Raw genomic sequence first — 24321 nt, forward strand, 5'->3', positions numbered from 1 at the left:
ACACACACACACACACACACACACACACACACACACACACACACACACACACACACAAGGCGACGGCTCCAGCAAACAAAAATGTCTCTAACCTTTCAGGCTTCAGACCCTTTTTATACCGAAGGTCTCCTTTGTGTACTGATGCGTTCTCGGAACAGCTCAGTCTCTAAAATGCCAAGGTCCACCCACACACACACACACACACACACAACACAGGCCGCAGAGACACACATCATTAAATGCGACTAAACGAAACGCAAACGGCTCGACGTGTCGGTGCAACACCGACTCCATTAGTAATTTCTGTGCCCTTTTTGTTTTTTAAACTCTGCTGAAAAATGCATGCAGCATTGTTTAAAAACAATACATATGGAAAGAGCCAAGCAGCAATGACAAGGCTACAATTCTCACAAGCAGTGGCACAGCAGCAGCAGCAGCAGTGGGGGAATGAGAACGACAGCAGAGCCACAGGGAGAAATGTGCCACTGGAGGTTAGTTTGGCAGCGGTGGAGGGAGTTTATGGGAGAATCTGCTGGCAGAACGGACGACCTCAAGGAACTTGGACGCAGCCACAACACACTGGACTGGACCGAGCTGAGCCGAGCCGAGCCGGGCCGGGCCGGGCTGGGCCATGCCAGGCTGGGCTGCAACCGCGCTGCCCTGGGCCTTTGTGAAGGAGGCTCAGCTCTGGTCTGCTCTCTCACACAAGGCCACCTATTCTTAGGGGCCCGCCAATTAGAACAGGGCCGTGGTGGCGAGCGTGCAAACCAGCAGCAGCAGCAACCGAGGATGGTCACACAGGAGGCGACGCACAAGTTCACACACACAAGTTTCGTTTCGAAAGCAGCGCGCGAGTACAGGCACGCGTTGCATGAACGCACAAAAAAAATACACATAACACACAGCAACAAAAGGGGAGGGTGTGGAAAAGTCTTTCGCCGCACATTCGTGTTTGTTCAGTTTGTTTGAATTCACAATTCACCCATTTCGGAGGAACCTGACGGACATCTTTGAGCTTTTGTAAATATTCTGCAAATTCATGTGGACTTCTGGTTGCAAAACATGTTTTGATGGACCAAGAACTGCACAGGACAGTCATGACACTCTGAAGAAACAACTCTCTTTGCCAATCGGACCTACGCAGCACTGAGATGCAACCGGACAGGGAGCTGCTGGTGTGTGAAGTCGCAGCCCAGGAACACCACAACCGGGCCTCGACACGGGACTGAAGCGGGTCCCGCGTCGGTCCGCGACTGTGTCTGATGACCGAGAAGAACATAGGAGCGTCAGAAACAGATGTTTGAGTTTTTTCGAGCAGCTCCGGGAAAGTGCTGGTTACTTTTTCATAAGCACAAATGCACACTTGCTGCGTTGATGAAAACACCTGCAAATCGCAATTGTAGTTTGTCAAAATTTTAAAAACGTTGCTTTTATTTTGCAAAAAACTGTCATGGAAACGCAGCCACACACACACACACACACACACACACACACACACACACACACACACACACACACACACACACACACACACACACACACACACACACACACACACACACACACACACACACACACACACACACGAGTGATGAACTGGAAAGACAGCACCTCGGCCAAGTGCGGCTGATCTGCACAGCGAAGAAAAACTGGCTGGGACGATCATTTCTAAAATACTAGCGGTCACAAGAGAACCAGCAATCACAAGGAATGAAGAGACAATGAAGAGGAAAAGGAACAGATTAGGCAGAGGGGGAGGAGTAGGAGGAGAGAAAGAGCGAGGTGCTTCTGGTCTCATTAGGCGCTCAAGTCTGGGCAGGTGATCGTTAGCGCGTCACAGAGCGGCTTCGTGTGTCGACATGTCGCCGGTAGTGTGGAGCGAACACACACACACACACACACACACACACACACACACACACACACACACACACACACACACACACACACACACACACACACACACACACACACACACACACACACACACACACACACACACGTAATTGCTGACCGTGCACTACACGGGCCGCCCTCTTCACTCTGACGTGCGCCACTGTGCAGGCCAACAGCCTCAACACTGTCATCAACGGGCACCATCTCCTCACTGCCAGCTGGGGAATGTGTCCAGGTGAGAACTTTTGTAAAGTAAAGGGAGGAGAATGTAACATGCAGTAGTAATATCTGCCTCCCTCCAGCATGACAGCGTGCTTAATCACACGGCTCTGAAACCTTGTGATGTCAGAAAGGGCACGAGATCACTCTCCCAGATTGGTGACCGGGTCTCGTTCCCGTCCACTTCCAAACCTGGTGGCCCCTCGAGGCTACAATTAAGCAGCTGTTTTAACAGGAAGTGATAACATGGTGTTTTTGTGGGAGGCTCTAAACAGAGGGCTAAATATGCAGTTTTCTCCAGTTCTATGCCAGGGGGAAGAGCGGGGCAAAAAGAAAAAAAAATACATATAAAAATGACAGGGGAAGCAACAACCCGGAAGTTGAGCGGTGGAAGCTCTGTTTGCAAGAACAATGGAGAAAGGCAGGACGAGGACGCAGCGTGTGTGGGAGAATTCTGGGTAACCAGAGAGGTCTGTGAAGTCATGACTGCCGCATTCCTGCAGCCACCGCGGGAGAATCAAACACAAAGAGCGACTTAATCTTTCACATGAAATTTGCCAAGTGTGTGTGTGTGTGTGTGTGTGTGTGTGTGTGTGTGTGTGTGTGTGTGTGTGTAAAATAATCTCTGTGTCAAAACAAGGGACCACACACATGCAAGCTTCCCCGACTCCCAAACATGTCTACCCACTTCTGCCATCAACATATTTATTTTTTAAAATAATGATAATCTGTCGTCTCAGCAGCTGGAGAAACAAGCCGACACGACCACGGCCCGAGCTAATGAACAGCTAGCCGGCCGGGCCGCCGTCGCTTAATGGTTTGCTGGCATATTACGAGAGGGTGCTCGAAGGTGGAGAGAAATTAGAGGTGAGGGGAAAAAGGGGAAGGAGGTGGAGGACGAGCAAGGGGAGGGAGTGCGAGCGAACGAGGGGGAGGAGGTAGAGAGCGAGGGGGGTGGGGGGGGCTAACGTGTCAAGCGATGCAGTTGTTTGTTCATTTATTTATGTCTTTCCTGTCTTTGTTGCTCAAAGAGTCCGAGCAGGGGTCACATTGCACCACTGCTGACAGCCACCCACCCGCCCACCCAGCCCCGTGTGTGTGTGTGTGTGTGTGTGTGTGTGTGTACGCGCATGCACATTTCCTTTCTCACCTATTTCAGTAGAAGCGGCAAAGTTCATTTACGAAACCACCGCTGCATGTCAGTGCAGTGCAGCTTTTTCCAATTCTAGCGAAAACAAAAATAAAGTGTTTAAGAAATTGATAATAGAAGAAGGATGTTTGAGTAATAGACAAATAGAGATTGAACATTCTTCATTTTTATTTTCCAAAGAATAGAATTTAATGTGCATCACTACTTGCAGGAGAATTTTGTGTTTTTGCCATGCTGACATATACAGCATGTCTACAATTGAAACTCAAATCAGTGTGTGGTCCTGATTCTTAAAGTCTGTCCAACTACCGAAATCCTACCAACGGTTCATCATGTCAAAAACTATTTGCCCGTTCAGCCGTCCCAAGATTTATTTCCACTTTTTGCCCCGCGGCAGAGGGAAAACACGAGGTTAAAAAAACAAGCGGGACTCTCCTCCTCTTTTCTAAATGGCCTTTGGATTTAATACTTTGAGGACAGCAGCTGAGAGCAGGACTTGGCCGGGGCAGGTAACAAGAGACTCTAATGAGACACTGATACGCTTCCTGGGGGAAATGAAAGGAACCGAGGCGACAAGAGAAAAAGGCAAAGGAGATTTCTGACATGTGCGCTGAGCCTTTGATCTCCGGCGAGGACGGAGGGGAAGAAAGGAGCCGGCCGACGGTGGAAATAAAAGAGTTCACTGAAGCGAAAGAGCTGGGATTACAATGACTTATTAATGAAGCAAAACCCGGGGAAGCGTGTGGGTGAAATTAACGACGTGGATAACAACTTTGCCGATATTTTAAACCCGCTACCGAGGCGGCGCGCAGACAAGACAAATCAAAGGGGCCTTTTGGGTCGTCCTCCTGCAGACTCGCGGCACCTCGGCGAGAAGGAAAACGAACCGCAAACGTTTCTCTTCAAAAAAAAATTGGTGCTGCTTTTTTCTCCGCCTGCCAAGCGTGCGCAGCAGTTACCGGGAAGGCCTGAGAGGGGGTGAGGCGGGAAGGATGGAGCGAGGGAGAGAGTCACCCTGCCGAACACGCCAGGAATGCCAGCTATGTTCTTCCTCCCCCTGACTGGCTGACTGCTGGCTGGCTGGCTGGAGCATCTTCTAACTTCTTCGCTCTCTCACGTCGTCTCACTACACTGAAGAGCTTTACTTCCTCCCCTCGGAGGTGGGATCTCTCCAGCTGGACTTGAAGTGCACGCAGCTCTCGGGGTGGACGTTCGTACCCTTCTAGCTGCTACGAGCTAGTAAGGCTGTGCAACCATTGTTGTGGTGTTTTGTATAGTGGTTTCCTCATGGTGATCTTTTAGCACACCGTTTCTCAATTGGTTGGGTGGCGGAGCCGTTTTGATTGGCTGGCGGCTTCGTGAGGATTTTGAAATGAATTTATTTATAGAGAAAATGTTTGGACACACAATTCAATTCAATAATTTCAATCGTCTGTTTACTAGGCATGATAGCAAAAGGGTGGGCGCAATATTATGCAACATGTGCAATACTGCCTTGTAAGTGTTGTTGGGATGCAGTTCTGGCGCAATTGCCGAGTCCATGACAAATTTCCTTAAGAGGGACAATAAAGTTTATCGTATCGAATGGAAATGGATAAATCTGACAAATAATTTTGAAAAGGGGAAAACAAATATTGAACAAAAGACTGGATTTTTTTAAACATCTTACAGTGTGAGGAGGCCGGGCGGCACTTTCATAGTTCAGATGATCCACTTATTGATTAGTATACATATTTGATGTGCAAGTGAATCATCCTCGCAGCATTTAACAAGGCTCATTTAAGACTCTCTGTCTGTCCGTTTCCACTTTCTCTCACACGTGTGTGTGTGAGAGAAAGTGACGCCGCAGTTTGCCGTCTTACAGGTCGTTAAAAGTGAAACCGTAAAGCAGGACGAGTGAAAAACCGGGGAGTTCTTTGTCCTTGCGAGAGGGACGTGTGACAAACGCTCCATAAGGAAGAAAAAGTTTCAACGAGGACTGAAGTGGAAATGCGAGATAAGATCGTCTTAGAAAGGCAGACTAGGACACAGTCAGCATTACTCTGCACCAGCTGCCAGCGTGTGTGCGTCTCCTATCAGACCATCGTTCCTATTTTGTGTGTGTGCGTTGCGTGTGTGCACGCGCGCAGCCAATCAGCAGCCAAGCGCTGCACTTCCTGTCTTGAGAGGCACAGCACAGGAAACCACGGGGGCGGAGGATGTCCATGTTCATTCTCCAGGAATGCGGCGAGGGAATCCAACTGTACAAGATGTAACATATTAACCTCTGAGCAAGCTCGTAAAAAAGGGAGAGAGGAGCGGATTTATGGGCTTACGTGCGATGAGCGACGCACCGGAAATAGCTGAGGTCATTTATAAAGCGGCCCAGTCGGAGAAAGGTGCCACTATTTGCTGAGAAAAAAAATAAATCTCAAGGCCGTTATTACTAACGCAGAGAAATCACTGCATTGCATAAAACACACACAGACTGGTTTGTTTAGAAGAGTAGTAATAAAAAAGCAAGATGAGATCAGATGCAGATTAAAAAACAATAAAAACAGTGTACAGCCTGGATCAGCCTCAAGCTTTCTCACGTCAATCTTTTTTTTTTTCTTTCTTTCTTTAAGAGCGAAACATCTTTCTCTTCCAACAGCACATCGCGTGTCTCTCTCACACACACACACACACACACTCAAGGCAGGTCGGTTGGGCACACCACCCCGGGTATTTGAGCGGCAGCCAAGCTGCGTTCAGCGAAGCTTTTCTCTTTTTCCCCACTTCCAACACTTTCCTGACCTGGTCGGGAGTTATTGTGGGTTTGCATGAGCAGCTAACCGATGAGTGGGAAATCTGGCCGGGGCCGTTTTCTTTTTTTGCGGCGTTCGCTCTCGACGCGCACACGGCATCAATTCCTGGTGGTCTAATGGAATCCAGGGAATGTTGCTTGGAGGTTCCAAAAATGAGGGAGTAAACACTTTGAACGGGGCTGCTTATTCGCGCCTGTTTGGGGGGTGGAGGGGACGGTCGAAGAATTGAAGCGAAGACGCTGCAAACGGCCTCACGCTCGCAGCTCCAATCCTCCGTTTCAAGAGGACACACGAAACTCTGCGTCAGGTGGAACGATCATGACCCCCTCCGCTGGTATCCCACCACTCACTAGAGCAGGGCCCCCAAGGACCACATGAGTCGCCCCCTGCAGGCCCGTTCGAAGAATTGCACAACTCATTGAGCTGCGTCTAAGATTAAATTTTATCCAACCTTGTTAAGTCATTGTTGATAATTAATGAGAAGTCATTAACTTCATAAGTGTCTTCACATAGGTGAGAATCATTAATAACATAACTCAGAGACTTTGTAATTTCAGGAGAGTGTAGTAAACTGGTTCCCCTTCATATGACTCAGGACCCATGAAGTCGCTCTCAGTGTCAAAAAGGTTTGGTGGCCAGGATTCCGGGTTGCAACATTGACAGGTGTCGCAATGGCTGACGAGGTTTTACAATTTCCTACCAGCGGCGGGGAATGAGTCAACCGCCGTGATGTTTCACAACCGACAACCGACACAATGTCCCACTCCCGCCGGCGGGGGAAAACACAAACACAGACAGTCCAGGTGTGTTTGCCATTAACTATCCTCCAGGGTGATCTGGTGCAGCAGCATCAGCTAAGTGCATTTCACATGAGCCGTCCGAGGTCAGTTTGGGCTGAAGATGGAAAGAAGAACAGGAGATGGACGCCTGTTTGACCTGAGGAGTCATTTAAAATATTTAAAAACTGGGCCGTACTTAGTGGTGTTTGACTCAAGGTCTTTATTTTTCCCTTCCAATATTCAGCCCTCAACGTTGTCACACATTACACTGAGCCATCGCAAGGCAACAGGGGAAAGGAAAAGACTTGAGGAGGTTAAAAACAACAGCTGGAAGGTTCAACAAATCATACTGCATCAACTCGTGACGGCGGAACTGACTTTTGCTGAAACTCTGTTTTTTTTTGGGAGGCGGGGGGGCACCAGTAGCCCAAAATGTAGCTACAGTACATTCTTCTTCTCTCAGCACCAGCTTCTGTTACAAAACCACAGCAGTCTTATCACTGGAAAGCTGAGGTCATTATGATTGCACACCCACACTTATGCTCTGTGGGTGTGTATGTGTGTGTGTGTGTGTGTGTGTGTGTGTGTGTGAGATAACAGAGGTGGTCAGGAGTTTGGCAGGACCCCGACAGCAGCTGGCAGGGTTGAAGCGTCAGCTGTTTGCGTCGGCCTTTTATTAAAACCTCTGCATGAATCTTTCCAGAGCTGCGCGATCGTTCTGCTGCTCTGTTGTTGATCGGTTCAGGCAGCAGCAGGAAACCTGGGTTTGCTCCGAAGGGGCACCGCAGGGCTGTCAAACTGCCACCGTTTGTGCATCAGCACAAGTAGAGAGAACTCGTGAAAACAGTGCGTTTCCCCGTTATGACGCTGATGACGAGGTCGTCAGCGTTAAACGGCCACTTTTATTTTGAGAGCCGTGCTTTAATGACTACACAACTTGTTTCAGGAGGGGTCAGGTGCAACAAATGCAAAAGGTGATGAACTTAGTTGCATTAAAATGCAGAAACAAGAGCAACACCGCGACTCGTTCGATGACGCAAAACTATTTTTCCCGTTGTGTAGTCCGTCAGTTCCACATAGCCATAATAATAATAATGGTGATAATAATAATGATGCATAAGTGTGAGAGCAGACATGTCTGGCCGACAGTGGGTGCAGCTAAAGAAAAACAACGGATGGTTCACCTGAAAAAGCCGCAGCGGTCACAGAGTGCAAAGAGAAGAAGAACATCTGAAACCGTAGAGGCCTGTTAGAGGAAGTTGTCGGTCAAACAAAAGAGAGAAGTAAACGCTACGATAAACCGCTTATTCCGAATTTGACTGCAATAGTTCTCAATATACTCTCTACTTCCCCAGTGCGACCTGTAAATACTCGGGGAGGCCTGCCAGCGTGTGAACGCGACTAAACGCCACTAATAGATCCAATTACACTGCGACAAACTCGGTTGTCGAGATTGAGGTGCTTAGCGGTGGCTCCCTTGAATCAATAAAGTGCTTGGCTGGCAGCTTCTCTTCATCAGACACTTTACAACACGTCACGCGGTTCAGCAATGGACGGAGGGAGAAAACGCAGGTGGACGAAGCTGATCGAGCGGCGTGACGCGCGCAACATTTCTGACGGCAACTTTGGAATCATCGGCATTCCCTCGCTCATTGTCGCTGCTGATCTCCTGTGAGACCTGTGACGGCGACATGCACGCATGCACACACACACACCTTGGCGGGGTGGTGGGGGGGGAGGGAACCGAAGGAAAAAAGGGACCAAGACACCAAAGTAAGTCCCACGACAATAGGAGCAAATATCCAAGGAGTGAATCACACGGCACGGATAAAGGTAAAGGAGGAAAGACGAAACCTCATACAGCGAGTGTGCACGCGTGGTTGTGTCTGTGTGTGTGTGTGTGTGTGTGTGTGTGTGTGTGTGTGTGAGAGTGAAAGAGAGAGAGGGAATGTGGCCGAACGGGAGTTTCAGGCCGGCCCAGTTGCCCGGCAGCAAACAGCATTGTCACGGTAACAGGCTCTTCCTGCCCCTCCCACCTCCCAGGCGCCTCGCACGCTTTTACCTTATAAGGCAACGCATTTAAACTGCCAGTCACGGCGACAATGGTGATGTAAGAGGGCAGCAAGGTGCACCCCCTGCTGACACACAAACAGGCGCGCGCTGTAAAACCGCACAAACGCAGCAAAAAAAAAAAAAAAAAAAAAACACACAAATGTGCAACGGAGGATTTTTGTTCTTCCCCTCGAGCACAGATCCTCAGAAGTTACCTGAGTGTGTCTTCACCTGTGCTGTGTGTGTGCGCTTCAAAGTGCAGGAATGCGAAACACGAGACAAATCGAGCAGCCGCTCCGCAAGCCAGTCACCGTGAAGCAAGAGCAGAGTGGAGCAAGACAGCAGGGCAGATTGACGGAGAGATGGACAAACATAGAGACAGAGAGTAACACAACAGGTTAAGTGAGAGTGTGTGTGTGTGTGTGTGTGTGTGTGTGTGTGTGTGTGTGTGTGTGTGTGTGCGGGGGGAGGGTAATGTGCCAGTATAGTGCCCAACGCCTGCTGGCTAAATGCTGAGACAGACGCATGTATGTGGGTGCTCAGACGGCCCCCTGAGGTCCAACTAGGGCGCAGTTCAGGCTCTATATTGATTGGCTGTTATGTTGAGCAACATTTGGCACAATTGCCAACACAGCAGAGGTGGCGAGTCTGTCGTGAATTCGCCGAGCCGTTGGAGAAACAATCTTTTTTTTTGAACGAGCGAGGAAACACGCCGGGGGCAGTGAGATCATCTTCAGCAAACTCTCAAGTTAAATTCACTCACTTTCCTGTCTTCCAGTTGTATGCGCTTTCTCTGATCATCTGCATTTTTACAGTATTTTATTGTGTTCAACTTTTGTCTTGCTTTGTACTTTCGTCCGCACTGGAAATAATTTTGTAAATAATCCAGCTGTCAATTTAATGTGAATATCTGGTTATTGATCGCCGTTTGTTCCCCCATAAATATTTTTATTTTTATTTCCTTCTTTCTTTTAATCAATATAATCGCCATTATTTTCAATTGTATTGTTGCCGTTATTATGCAAATTTCCCCAATGTGTGATTTTTAAAGGCTTCTTCTTCTTCTTCTAAATGAGGCTTGCCTCAGTGTATTAACAAGATTAAATAAAGGTAGCAAACAAAAGGCCTTCAATCTAAATCACACATCCTCTCCAAAAAAGCAAAACGCAAAATCAGAGTGCTTCCTGCTACTGAGGGTCATTTATATATACCAGGAGGGTAGGGGGCCTCGTAAAGGTGCTGAAAGGATCCAGACCTGGTCCAAGGAGCAGCACATTGTTTGTTCCTCTCAGTTTCCGCTTGTTGATGACCCATACAGAACACACAAACACACACACACACACTCACACAAACACACACACACATCTGCCCCTCCCGCCCTCTGTCCAGCTCTGTCACACATTCCAGAGCTCACCCTGCCCTTTATGGCTTCATGACTCACTGGTCCAACGCCTGTCTGACACACACACACACACGCACACACACACACGCACACACGCACACACGCACACACGCACACACGCACACACGCACACACGCACACACAGAAAAGCGTGCCTGGGAGAAGTGGACATAGCGATGGACGTTAATCAACCTCTGACTGTCACATGGCGCAGACAGGAAGCAGTCTGGGATTAAAGCAGGCAGACTTTTTTTCGAGACAATTACGTCGCTAACGGGCCAAAGACGGAAGCGGGTGCTGGAGTGTCTGAGACTCGCTATACTAATTGTTTAGTCTACCCAATGTCAAACGGTGAGAAACGTCTGGTGGCTCTCCTGAAACGCTCCCGTTGTCCACATTGAGATTTAGATCGGAAAACAATTTTTTTTTGGCACGCAGGACGAGACGTTTCCTGAATCCTGTGGATTTATCTGCTGCATCCATCTGGATAAGAGCCCGTAGAAGGAGTTTGGCACAGAGAGGGGGCAAGACTTTGGAGGGTGACTTTCGACATTTTTTAGCCGACTCGTTAAATTTGTGGCTGCTAGTTCAACCAACTCAGGAGCTTTTTATAGCCGTTTTAAGACAACGTTAGTGAGACTCGTCGCAAAGGCAGTCTGGAGGAAAGCGAAGCGTCTTTGGCCAAGAAAAGCCTCCAGTCGCGTTTCATTTTCTTGCTTCAAATGCATAAATACCTTCCGCTGTCGAGTTAAACCGCTGCCGTGGCGGCAGACGTCGCTAATCCGCTCGACAGCAGCCGACGTCTTTGCCGTGCACGCTCGCTAACATGCCTAAACACATTTACACATTTACACAACAATAACGACGAGAAGCTAAAACCTTAAGTTGATTTAATGCAGTGATCCCAGTGGCCCAGATAGACCCATGCTGAGCTTTTAACCCCCCTCCCCACCCCGCCTCCAGCTGCAGGGCCTCGGTCACGGCCTCGGTCACGGCCGCTACCACTGCGCACAGGTCAGCTCCGCCGGGGGATTGGTGCAATCCCTTTAAAATGACTTTAATTTTGGAGGAGCCCCTACCACCCCACCCCCCACACCCCCTCTCGCCGTGCCCTATGTGGAGCAGTCCAGGATGTGCAGACGGTGAATCAGTGACAGTCTGATCCGCTCAACCACTTTCCTTCTGTCTGCAGTCGAGCTTATTCTCATAAAACTTCGGTTTGTTTTTTTTTTAATTGGATTTGACCAATGGATGTGCTAAAGAGGGTAGCAGAGTCTAAAATTAACAAATGGTGATTTGCACACACACTACTTATGCATGGTGCCATGAGAAGACGGATGCAGCATGAAGGAACTAAACTGCTTTACTCCCTTTTCATCAACCGATGACCAACATTTGATTTCTCAACACATTTAAAACACCTCACGTCAAATCGCATTTGTGGTTTGCAGGGAGGTTTCAATTGCGCTACTCCATCTCCTCTAATTAGGTTCCCTGCTCTGCACTCCATCACTCGCGGTCCAGCTTCCATTATGGCCCTGGAGTTTCATTGAGTAAATCTCTGAACAGTTTCATCGCGCGGATAAACAAAGCGGCAGCGCAGTCGGTCCGGCTTCGGGGGCTGTTGCTAGGCAACCTACTGTAAGGCTACTGCATCTTATTTTTAGAACGTTTCAAAACGCTCCCAAGCAGCTGGTGTCCGTAGTATGAACCAGTCCACCACGCTTCACACCTCTGCACGCTTTTGTTTTGTACGAATAAAATAAAAAAGACAAGCACAAACTTCCACCACATCATCAATATTATTACTGCTCATCATCTGCATTCTCCTCCATCTCCTCATTAGACAAGACACAGCTAAAAACCAGTTGCAGCAGTCAGTAACTGCATAAATGTTCCTACAAAGGTTTTTTGTTGTTTTTTTTAATTTAATTTGTCACCATGGAAGATTTGCGAAGAGATTCAGCAGAGAAACAGTGTTGAGCTCGGCAGGAAACGCAACAACAAACTGTCGTGTCTTTGCAGCAGAGGTGTCAAAACCAAAGAGCTGACACACACACACACACACACACACACACACACACACACACACACACACACACACACACACACACACACACACACACACACACACACACACACACACACACACACACACACACACACACACACACACACACACACAGGTTTCATCCGCAGCTCTGACAGCCGCAGCCGGCAGCATCTGTGTTAACTCTGCGTCCACGGCACGCTGTTGTGCATTCCACACGGTGCTGCCAGTCAGAGCCGGGACAAACAAGAGGAGTCTTTGTTAACTGGGTGTGCGGGGGGTACGGTGGCAAAAAATAGTAATCCCCCTTGCAGGCGAGCTCTGATTGGAGCAGACGGGTTGGTGGCCTCGTGGCCGACGGCAGAGAGGACGCAGGACTTCCCTGACCCACATTGAACACCGGCAGCGGAGCGGAGAGTCACACGACTTCCTGCAGCAGCAGCCTGTTTGTGTGGCATCAGGCCCCTTCAAAGTAAAAGGATCTGAGATTATGTTAAGTATGACTGCTTTTATTTCCAATTTTCTGAAAGCCAATTGTTGACTGCAAAGATCGTTTGCAATCAGCGAGTGCGTGAAAGTCGCACTTGGAATTCAGTGTGAGGAACTTCCATCATGCCACACTGGTGTCCAGTGAATAATGTGTCTCCTCAGAAACTAAGACAAAAACATACAACTTGGATTCGAAACTGTGAATGTTTTATATGCATTTCCACTCAGGACAACAACAGGCAATGTTACCAACAGCAGTTCATGGACAAAAATGCTGAGGTATTGCTTGAATTCCATGTTTTGACCATTAAGAAGCAGGTAAAGTTCTGTTACTGGTGTGAGGGAAAAAAAAAAAAAAAATTCTTGAATCTCACGGCTAAAAATAACAGCCGTGCAACTGTGTCCATTGTGCAGAACGAGCGGTGCCAACGTCACTGACGGGCGGCGCAGACAAATTATTCCCTGTTCTGCACTGCTTTTCAGCGCGCAGCTCTGCAGGCATCCCCAACTTTCTTGGCGAGCCATCTGGCCCATTAGGGGAGAGGGTGACACACACACACAAACACACAGAGATTGGTCTGTCTTCCCGCCATGACTCAGAGGGGTTTGCCTGACTGTTAGCGTGTGTGTGGTGGCTTTATATTTGAAACAGGGAAGGGCCAGAAAAACCACAAAGACCGCAGAGCCTTCCTTCCTCCGTCTTCCACTACTACAACTCCCAGGGGACGAGCACAGTGCTGCAGTCATTCTTCCACCGCCGCCGCCAGAGTCGAAGCGACTGCGTGCACTTACATAATCAAGAGAAATAAGTCCATTTGACGCGTTGGTCTGCTACAAACTGCAGAATTCTACTGAAAATGTAGAAGTCTTCTAAATCGAACCAACACACCCAGATATCATATTCAGGGCGTCAAATTATTCTTGCACATCCACACCTGGATCAAACCCAAACTGGCCCCAGGGTTCTGTTCCAAACTTCCCAAAGTGGCTTTGATAAAGAAGTCAAATGTGCAGAAGGAGGATCGACAAAACAGGGACACAAAACCAGTGTTGCAATCCAGACTGAAGCAGACGCAGTTCATGAAAATACCACCAATCACTGCAGTCAGGCATATTTCTGTCCAGACTCTGTTTATCTTACCATAGTTGCACGCAGGGAGAAGAACAGAAGGCCAATAAAACATTCGAGCAGAGCTACAACCTCGCAGCTTAACCATGTAAGCCTTCATAAAGAGTCGCTGCCCTCTGGTTTCTTTTTTTTTATCAAAATATTTGAAATAAGACAGAAATCTTGAAGTTCACGCTCATGTCACGATTTGAGTGTGATGAAATGTATTTCACTGCTCGCTCCAGTCAATGATGAGCTTGGTTTGGCAGCACAATGCTTTACATTCCCATTTTACAGACCAAGGACTGCAACAACAGCGTAATCAAAGACAACATTCACCAGCAATCAGCCTCAGATCTGCTCTGTTCTCTGTCTGGCCTTGATGCAGCTCCAAAATGTCGCCTTGCGAGACACAAACATGACCGTCTGGATTGCTGGGGATTCTTCCGCTGAATCGTCGAGGGTTATTTTACATTACGGGTTACTAGAACAAATTCAGAAATGCCAGGAAATAAATAATTTTAGCCCCAAACATAATTGGTAACATTAACATGTGAGCTGAAGTTCTAGTTTGGATCACTATGATGTTTACTCATCCTCAAATTCACGAGGACAAAAGGCAACAACGCAACAAGAGTTATGAGATAACAGGACAGACAAAACATCCTGTTGGAGGACACGTCGAACATAAATCAACAAATTCTCCACAGGCGAAAGGAGAAAAAAAAAAACCTTGATCCCATCATCATCCAACCCATGTGTCTGTCTAAAACGCTCCAGGCTTATGGTTTCAGAGGGACCTCCTCTGAACTGTGAAGAACAGAAAAACAGACTGAAGTTATGAGCAGGCCCCCAAGGCAGGTCCCGGAGATGCCTGACCAGAAACACATGTAATTTGGGAGGAAAATACCCGGTGCAGTATACAGGGAGGACCCCAAACTGAGCGGACTAATAGCACAGACAAACAGTGTGGCAACGCAAGCCCAAAAGACAGTGGCAGTGTCTTTTTAAATAACAACAGCAACCACATACTAAGTCTGCGCTTGTTGTTTTATTGAGCAGAATGGAAATGCACGGAATAAATGACGAGCTGCGTGGGACTCTGCAGCGAACACGGAGCTGCAAACCCGAAGGAGTCGCTTGCAGTCTGTAAATATTTTATGCCGTCCGCTGACACGTCTGGATCACATTAACAAAACCACCAGTACCTTTCCGAAGATGGGATCGGGCAAGATGGGGGAAGAAAGGCTTCACAACGCATCTTGTTTGCACAATTTCACAAAAGAAAAGGGAGGGGAAAAAGTGATCAGCAACAGTAACGGACTCAAAGAGGAGACGTCACCAATTCAGAGGATCAACTGCATCGTGTGTGTGTGTGTGTGTGTGTGTGTGTTCCATGAAAATCAAGGGCAGTTCTTGAGTCTGTGTAACACACCACTCATTGTCAGCTGCTGCTGTTGTTCGCATGCATGTGTGTGTCCCAGTAGGCCGCTCGCTCGCTCGCTCTCCCCCCCCTTTCCTCCCCCTCTCTCCTCCTCACCTCTTTGCCCAGTGCCCCACTTTGAAACCTGTTAAATAATACAAGCAGAAACTCACTGAAGGAATCAGAGACGCAGAGGGAGAGACGGGGAGGGAAAAAAATCCACTCACTTAGTGTGAATCATGCTCTGTTTAAAAGGACACCGCCGTGCATTAGGGCCACCGGTCTCAACACAGAAGCGACCGCTAAGCCAACCGATGCCTACGGATTCCACGAGCCTCATCATGGCCAGTTTCCTCTTGGTGCTGCATATTCATGAGACCAGGCCCGCCAATAGCTTTGACTGTTTTGCAAATTCAAATAAAAAGAACATGTCTTGTTTCCCTCCGAGCAGAACGACCTCTTGTTAATTACGATTGGATTCCTGAATGCTAAACGAGCTGTTGTGCGTGAGTCTGCCTGAAGCCCAGCAGGCGAAATTTGAAGACAGAACTACAATTATCACTACTAAGAACAAAGTATTGAAATATTTATTAAAATAAGCTACTAAAATAAGATACTTATTTCTTAAGTATCTCAATAAGTATTGAAAAACAATCTCCCAGATTTCTGAAAAGAGCGGCAGCTCAGACTCTGGGCGCCCAGACTAGCACAGCCTGTTTGTTGCGCTCACTCCGACACACCCACACCTGAGGGACACTAACCTGTATGGGTGCGGCATCGCCAGCTTTATAGTGAGGAACTTCATGAGGCATTGGATCCTAAACTGAGGATGGACTGTGAACATCTTGTGTGTATAAGTGCTTGTTTGTTTATTGTAAGACAACGTAGAAACTGTATTTACAGGTAATTTAGGGCCAGCTCATTGAATTGGATAGAATAGAATAAACCTTTATTATTACTGCATGGAGATTACAGACTGAAAATATGGAAACAATAAGTTAAAAAATCAGAAAAACACTACAAACAATATAAACAATGGCCATATATACACAAGGACTCATGTCTAAATCCGGTACAGCCGCTTTTGAAGTCTAAGCTACAATACCTCTCCTTCACACACTTTGTGTGGACGCAATTTCATTTTTTGATGTGTGAAATCTTGAAGACAAGCAGCTTCAACTGATTCTAACGTCCACCATCGCTCAGTTGATTCATTGCTGCTTTAAACCACAAACGCAGTGAGCTCATCCACACCCATCTTCTTTATTCACCCCAGATATGTGTCAAAGCTGAATATAATCTGGTCGAACGAGCTGGGATGTAATCCCTGAGAGAGCCGCTGCGATGGGGCGGGGCCTAGGACAGATGCCGGCACAGACACACAAACTGGATGTGGAGATTTACAGCAACCTCAGATGGCCCACGATGAGAATGGCTGGCTAAAGGTGCTGACACACACAAAAAAAATCAAGACTTGTACATATTAGCAAACGTAATCTAAGATGAAAATCAAAAGGGCAAAGCAGGAATGTGCCGACAGATGGTTGTATACAACTTTCAGACAAACTACATTCTTTGACCTGTGCTTCACCAGACAGAAATGCGTGAAATCCACCTTGACTGTCGCGTCCACAAGTTGGAAATTCAGATCTGTAACCAGTGTGAAGACAAATGAACTCCCTCACGCTTTTGTGTCGATAAATGTGTCGACATCGACTGGGAGGTTCACAGCAGGCACCTATATTTAGCCTTCCGTCTATCACACAAGGACAGTTTGAAATAGCGAACCGTGAAATTTCTCATCCTCTATAAAAGAATGCCGATTAAATTTTCAGTGAATCTGAAGCCTCCGGTTCTCTCTCAGGTGCAGGACGACTTCGGGACTCTGAAGTGCTGTTTCCAAAAATACGGAGCGCTGCACCGACATACACAAACACCTCATGCAGTCCAGGGCCTTCCAGAGGAGGTGGCTGAGGACGAGACAAGATAAAAGACGGGGACCAAACTACTGGCATGTCTTGGAATGTTTGCAAGCTAACGGGTTCTGTCTTTTAATGAGAAGAAATAAAGAAAAACACTTCTGTGATCTGCCTTTACCAAGAGACTGTTAGTGTTGTTGTGTAATAAGCATTCTATCATTTGTGAGTTTCTTTTGTCAGCCAAATGACTTTCCCTCCACAATCGGCACCGTCGAGTCCTGGAGCCTAAAATGTCTTCCTGTGCCAGCTTGCAAATTGGCATGACGTACACTTCCTCAGGCAGCAGAGCGGCATTAAGAACAGCACAACCAATATGTCCGTGGTGTGGTGGGGCTTTAATAGTTGGATATTGTGTTCTCATGTAGGGTTGGGCTTTTTCCTCATCAAAATAGCAATTCAAAGTTTGCGGCATCTGAGAATCCCCACCGGAAGTTGTCTATTGTGGGGTCGATGAGAAACTTCTATCATAAATAATAGGGAGCAGATGTTGTCAATGCTGGAGGGAGGTATGAGGTGCTTCCTCGTTACGAGGCACAAAGACAAGTTGTAGCTCCATCAGAAATCGTTTTCAGCACGTCAAGAGCCGATTTCCTTCTCGATTCTCCCATCAGAAGAAAGATATTCAAGAGAATTCACAGCACTGGTGTGATGGCCTCTAGCCTGTTTGCTCAGACACTCTGAGGGTGAGACCTCAACAGACACATTCATCTTGTTGCTTTCCTACAAACACCACCAATAAAAAATACTCATCAGTGAGTGACTCATTTCACTGGGGTCACATGGTCAGGGTTTTTTTTTTCCCCGGGCCACCTAAACACTAAACACAAGGTCTGGACCTCGTCTGCCTGGAGAGGGATCACTTTTATGTGGTATTTGTAGCTTGAAACAAAAAAATAATTCTTTCCCCACACATTGGCAAGAAAAGTAAAGGAAGGAAACAAGTCTTCACCAAATGGCAGACATCAGGATAAAATGTCCCGAGTGTTCGCTAGAGGAGTAAAACGACTCGGTCGTTCTATCATTCATCTCATCTGAGAGGAGGAAAATATTCTTCAAATCATGTTGGAATAATACAAAAACAGTTCAAGAGAAATACAACACGCTTGAAGTGCCATTAACAGTTGACATTTTTCAAAAACAAAAAGGTTGGCTATTTTTTTTTTTTTTTTTTTAAATATCCGATTCTCTCTGCATTGAAGAAAAATGCCAGGAAGAGACGACTGAGCTCAACGCTAAAACCATCAACGTGCGAACTGGCGGCGAACCAACAGGAAATTCTTAACTCCCCTTGTGCTGCCGATTTCAATTCATCAGACGGAAATGCCATTTACTAATCCTCATAACTATGTACACAATGGCCGAGAAGTAAACACGTGAAGGCGGCAACAATTAGCAAGCGAGCTGGAGGTCGCGTCGGTCGTGAGCTGAATGCAGGGGGAGGGGGAGGAAGGGGAGTTGGTGGGGTGATGGGGGGGGGGGCTTCAGACGACATTAGGATGCACTCTGTTCCTTGGCCGTGGCCCCGAAATGCAAACGCCTTCCTCGCGCACGCACGCACGCACAAACACACACAAAGAGCGCGAGAGAAACAGACCGTAAAGAAATCTCTCTGAAAGAGGAACGCATTCAAGCTCCGCCACCTCAACCGGCATCAGTGCGAGCAGCCATGGGCAGCGTCGGGGCCCGCCGGAGCACGGCGGCGCAATTAATCATCGCAGGCCCACCTTGGAAAGAAAAAAAAAAAAGCACAATTTCCCACAAACAAATATTTGGAGCAAACGTCGCGGCGCCACGACTTCCTCCGCATCCCCTAAAAAAACCAAGCTGGGAAAAGCCCACGCTTCCCTTCCGCCAGGAGGAGTCTGCCCTCCCTTCACATCTGCAGTCCTGCTGAACCTCCCACCACCACCAGCCCTCTGTTCCAAAAAAACAGGATACCCCCCTCCCCCACCGCTACCCCACTTTAGTAAAAAAGCCCCCTCCCACCGGCCTAGCAGGCTATAATGGGCCACCAAAGGAATGTTTGCCCCGGCGTGCTCCCTCGCTGCTGCCAATAGGAGAACAGAGAGAGAGAGAGAGAGAGAGAGAGAGAGAGAGAGAGAGAGAGAGAGAGAGAGAGAGAGAGAGAGAGAGGGACAGAGGGGTTGCATTCCTCTCTTCTCCCCACTCGCTGTCTGCTTGACTCACTGGCTTCGTTGTTTCGGGTTCCACAAGCTGATTCTGGATGGCCGTCAGCTGAGGCAAAGGGCTTTCCCACAGCTGACCCGCAATCAGCTGGCAGCCAGGAAAATGAGCGACAAATACGCTGCCAGTCTCTCTCTCGCTCGCTCTCTCTCTCTCACACACACACACGCACGCACCAGGTTCGGGTTGGTAGACTCCTCTCATATTTAAAAAGTCCAATGAAAAATGGTGTGTTTTTTTGTAAAAGGTGACGGATGAGCATTTAATTCATAGAAATGGAGGGGGTGCGCCTTTCACTATGGATCAATTGCAAAGATGTCAAGGCTTTACACGATCACGATTTTTGGGCCGATCACCGATCAGTGAGTTTAAATAAACCGATCACCGATCAGATCACGTGAGGAGCAATATTTATATTTGAAAAACTTCCACACCTCCGACATGTTTGTTTGTGTCGCCCATGGATGTTGCTGTCTGGAAGATTCAAAGAAACTTTATTGTCCGTCACATAGCGACAGTACTCAAAACAGGAAGAGGCACAAAGACGAAAATGAAGTTTTTTGAATCATGAATCATTAACTCTCGGATACAAACAAATAAACATGTCGATGCTGTGAAACTACTTTGGAGTAAATGAGACAGATGAAAAAAGTTTCAACACGACTGTGACGTCATTGATCGGAGATTTATGACATGACGCCCGATCATGAACATTTCAAAGAATGCCAAATATCGGCCGATCCGATATAGCCGATGAGATCGGTGTAAAGCCTAGACGTCAATGTAATAGCTTTAAATTAGCTGCAGATTATGGATAATGGGAGGCGATGATGGAGATTATGATAAATATGCAAAATGGGAGAAAGAAAGATGGCGGCTGGCAACAACTCCAGCAGATTCACATAGCAATTTTTTTTATATACGAACATCCAATACATGAGATATATCACCAAGGTTAATATCGAGGACCAACAATGTTGTGTTGCTTACACTGCCATCTTCCCATTAGGTAGGCAAATATATCCGCCCAAAGAATCTATTAATTTACTAATAACAGTTCCACAAAAGAGAACAGAAGTTTAGGTTCCCCTTGTATTCACAATACTGAAAAGTTCCTGCTTCAACCTGTCAACACAATACACACAAAAACTAAAGTGCGTCTTCCTCAATTCTCTCAAACTTCCTCAAACCTTTTTAACTCTCTTCATTCTTCTTCATTCTTTCTCATAAAGAATTTTGGGACTGAAACACAGCTACAACCTGTCAGCAGATCTTAGGCCGACGAGAAGATTATGTCAACGTGCCCACGACTGTTTGGTCATTCGTCCCGACACGTGCACGGCTCAGGACGAGCCAACCCGGCCCATCTGAGCCTCCTCTGATGGCCAGTCACACTTAAAGCATGCGAAAGTGGGCGGCAAAGGAACAAACTGACATTGTGCTCATGCTGCCCACCTTGGCAGCAAGTGAAAGAGAGAAAAAAAATAAGTGTGCTGCCTTGCAAGTCTGTGCACTGGCAGGGTGTGTCAGTGGAGGCGAACTCCAAACTCCTGCAGTTTAGTGCAGGAGTTTGGAGGACAATGCTGCTGTGCTCTGGGTGAAATAACTCATTGGACAAACCTCAAAAATGCGTCAATACGTTTTACGGAATTCCGTCAGGACCAAACAAAAATTTCAAGCGCAAACATGAAGGAGGAAGTCCATTATCAGATACCCTTTCAACGCAGCTACTGATTGATTTTCTTCCGATATTCACTTTTCACATCTTAAACGAGACAATTCAGACGTAATAAATCAAAATGTGTCACACTGATAAGTGAGCAAATCAGCCAGCAACGCTGCCAACGCCCCCAGGCCCTTTGGCATGTGGGCCTCACTGCTTGCTTTGGTGGCTCATCCACCCACCTAGCGAGCTCTACTTTCACCTTGCCTCATGACATGGGAAATTTTGCGCGCCTCCAACTGTCGCTGAGAGGCCGGGCTTTGCACATACCGTCTGCCACACGGCCCAGTGTTACAATAAAACCTCTGGTGGCGTCACCGACGTACTTCAACATGTTTCGACATGCTGCGGAACCCAGAAGCAGCGAGAGGGAACGACTTAATAGCATGTTTGTGGGGCGGGGAGCACACCAGCTTGCTCGTCTCAGGCCGAGAGTTTTCAGGTTGACAACAATTTCATCCAACATGGACAAAAGAACACACTGCAACAACAAACTACTGTGGCTGCCAAAGAAATCTAAACCAAGCTGTTCAAAGCAACAGAAATGCCCCCCCTCCGCCGGCAGGAACACTCCCATGAATTGCAGTTTTCATACCTTTGTTTTAACACTTTATTCTAACGGCACGTACTCCACCCCTCTCCAAATCTCACTCAATCCTACAGTTGCATTACTAAGACTTCTCCTATCTCAACAGATGCTGACGCAAGATTCACCCAAAGAAGACTCTGCTACTTTTGGTAAAAGTGTGAAGGTTTCACTAAAACTATGAGCAAGGTTGCCGTCACACTCCGGCAAGCGCCTCCTGTAATATTCTTTGACCATGCTCGAGAAAAATACGTTTTAGTGGATAGACTTTGACACTTGCTGCTCTGCCCGTATATTGCAACAATTATCTACTTCCATTTCCTGGCCTCACGGTTCCATCTTGCTTTTGAAACCAAATAAAATAAACAAATTGTGAGCATTGCTGGGTTTTTTTTGATAAATCAACGCGGTAAAACTTGCGAGAGTCAATGGACCCTCTGGAACTTTACCCTCCCAAACTACATGGACAATCCCATTCCCACACTCATTACAGACACGTCTATCTCAATATATAGTGGGCATTTGCTCACTTTTGCGTAATGGCTGGCACAGTAAGCGTGAATACACTGCAGGAATTTGCCCTTGGATCCCCCGCCTCACTGGGGGCGACAGCGCTGAGGTTTGACGAGTGGGGGGCGGCCATGTCCCTATAGCCTGCATTGTTTCGCAGCTAGCAAACACCCATCAGCCTTTGCATTGATGAGTAGGGATTCAGGAACACTGGGGAGTGGACCTCAGCTCAGGTTTGCACAACTGGCCTCATTCTGTTAATGATTAGTGGGTTAGATTTTCCTTTTGAACAAACTTTGACCTGGTTAATCTCCAGGCAAACACATCAAGAGTCCCAAGTGTCAACCGACAAGTATAAGTTAATAGGAAAGGATTGCACCCTTGAGTTCTTCAGCGACAACTAATGTTAACAGCTATAATGTTGAGTACCCCAGGAAAGAAAAAAGAAAAAAACAACTAACCATTCCAAGCATGCTGTCACACCACCGGAAAGTATGCCAGTCATCTGGTTAGTGAGTGAAGGAGGCTGAGTGAATAATCTGGTTCGCGTTTCACACAAAGAAAAAAGAAAAAAAAAATCAGCCCAATCCTGCTGCCCCATCAAGCAAAGGTTTGCATTACGTTGCCATTTTTTCTTTGATAAATCTGGGTCAAAAAGGCAAATTCAATTCTCGGAAGAGTGAACACTCCCGTGACCACAATTTCACAAAATGTTATTAACAATTCCATGTGGTCACAAGGGTGCATTTCCTATGGTAGGGTTAAATATAAGGGTTACCTTTTAGGAAAACATTTTGATGCCACAATGTATGTTTTCTCACAGCATTTGAAGTGGACATGATTGGCCTGTATTGGGGATGAATACCTCAGGGCAAATCATTGGCTTCAAAATAAGGTCATGGTAATGGGGTGAATATTTGTCTGGCCCTTATCTGTAATCTAATACACGCTCCTAAAAAAATTAAAGCACATTGGAATCAAGACTGCACGCAGTTAAAACAAACCCTGCTAAGGTAAGGCTGCTATTGCATTCGATACTGGTGTAAATGCATGGAGCATGAATAAAAGAGAGGGAAGATGTGGGTTAAAAATAAACCAAGATCTGGCAGAGGAGTCGAGTGGGTGAGTAGGACAGCTTCTATTTTGTTGCAAGTGGCGGGAATTGGAGTAAAGTTACATCATGCGAGCACTGGTAAACCAAAAGATGCCAACTGGGTGTCGTGACAGCGATGCTGTATTTTAAAAACGTGCAAGCACAGGAAGAGGCAGCTCAGTTCTGTGGGAGCCTGCAGAAACATCTCAAAAGTTGGGGGGGTGGGTGAGGTGAGTAAAGGTGTGACTGGCTCAACAGAAATAACAATCTGCACCTCTGGCTGGTGTGTGTTCGCCTCAGCCAATAGCAGCCGTGTGGGTTTACACTTTTTTAAAGGCCCGTTTCTCTTTACCTGACGTGTCGGTGAATTATTGAGATAATCAATGAGCTAAAATAATAATACTAATAATGAAATAATTGATTGATTAACCAGCAGAATTATCCATTTATGACTTCCTTTAGCTGTAAAAACCGTGTAACTTATGATGGAACTCCTTCTGGGCGTTGTAGGACTGTTCAAAAAGTCGCCAAACTATGAATCACATCGTTTTGGAATCGTGGAAGAAAAAAAAATCGGTCAACTCCTCCTGTGGTGAGTCTCGTCTAATCGGCCTGCAGCCAGCCAAGCACAGCAAAGTGGGACAAGGACGCCTTGATAAGAGACTAAAATATTCGGGTGGGGGTGGAGGGTGGGGGTAAAACATGAAATAAAATCTGGCCGGCTGTTTAAAGCCCCACATGTGTGCACAAGCACAATTCAGATTTTAAAAAAGCAAAAAAAAAAAAAAAATGTGGGCACCCTGCTTCCGCTAGGGGAAGTAGCTAAAGCACAATGCCAGGAGCCGAGGGCGAGAAAAGGGGGGATAGGGGAGAAAAAGGCATCCTTGGAAGA

At 47.1% G+C, this 24321-nt stretch overlaps 1 protein-coding gene across 8 annotated transcripts in view; it reads right to left on the reverse strand.

The window, feature by feature from the left end:
• LOC142895462 (alpha-actinin-4-like) overlaps positions 1-24321 on the reverse strand; it is a 49201-nt gene that overhangs the window by 24061 nt on the left and 819 nt on the right. The gene's annotated exons all lie outside the window — the stretch shown is intronic.

The sequence above is a fragment of the Nelusetta ayraudi genome, unplaced genomic scaffold (genome assembly GCF_046127955.1).
Source record: "Nelusetta ayraudi isolate G7.1 ecotype Tasmania unplaced genomic scaffold, CSIRO-AGI_Nayr_v1 ptg000048l, whole genome shotgun sequence".
NCBI lineage: Eukaryota > Metazoa > Chordata > Actinopteri > Tetraodontiformes > Monacanthidae > Nelusetta > Nelusetta ayraudi.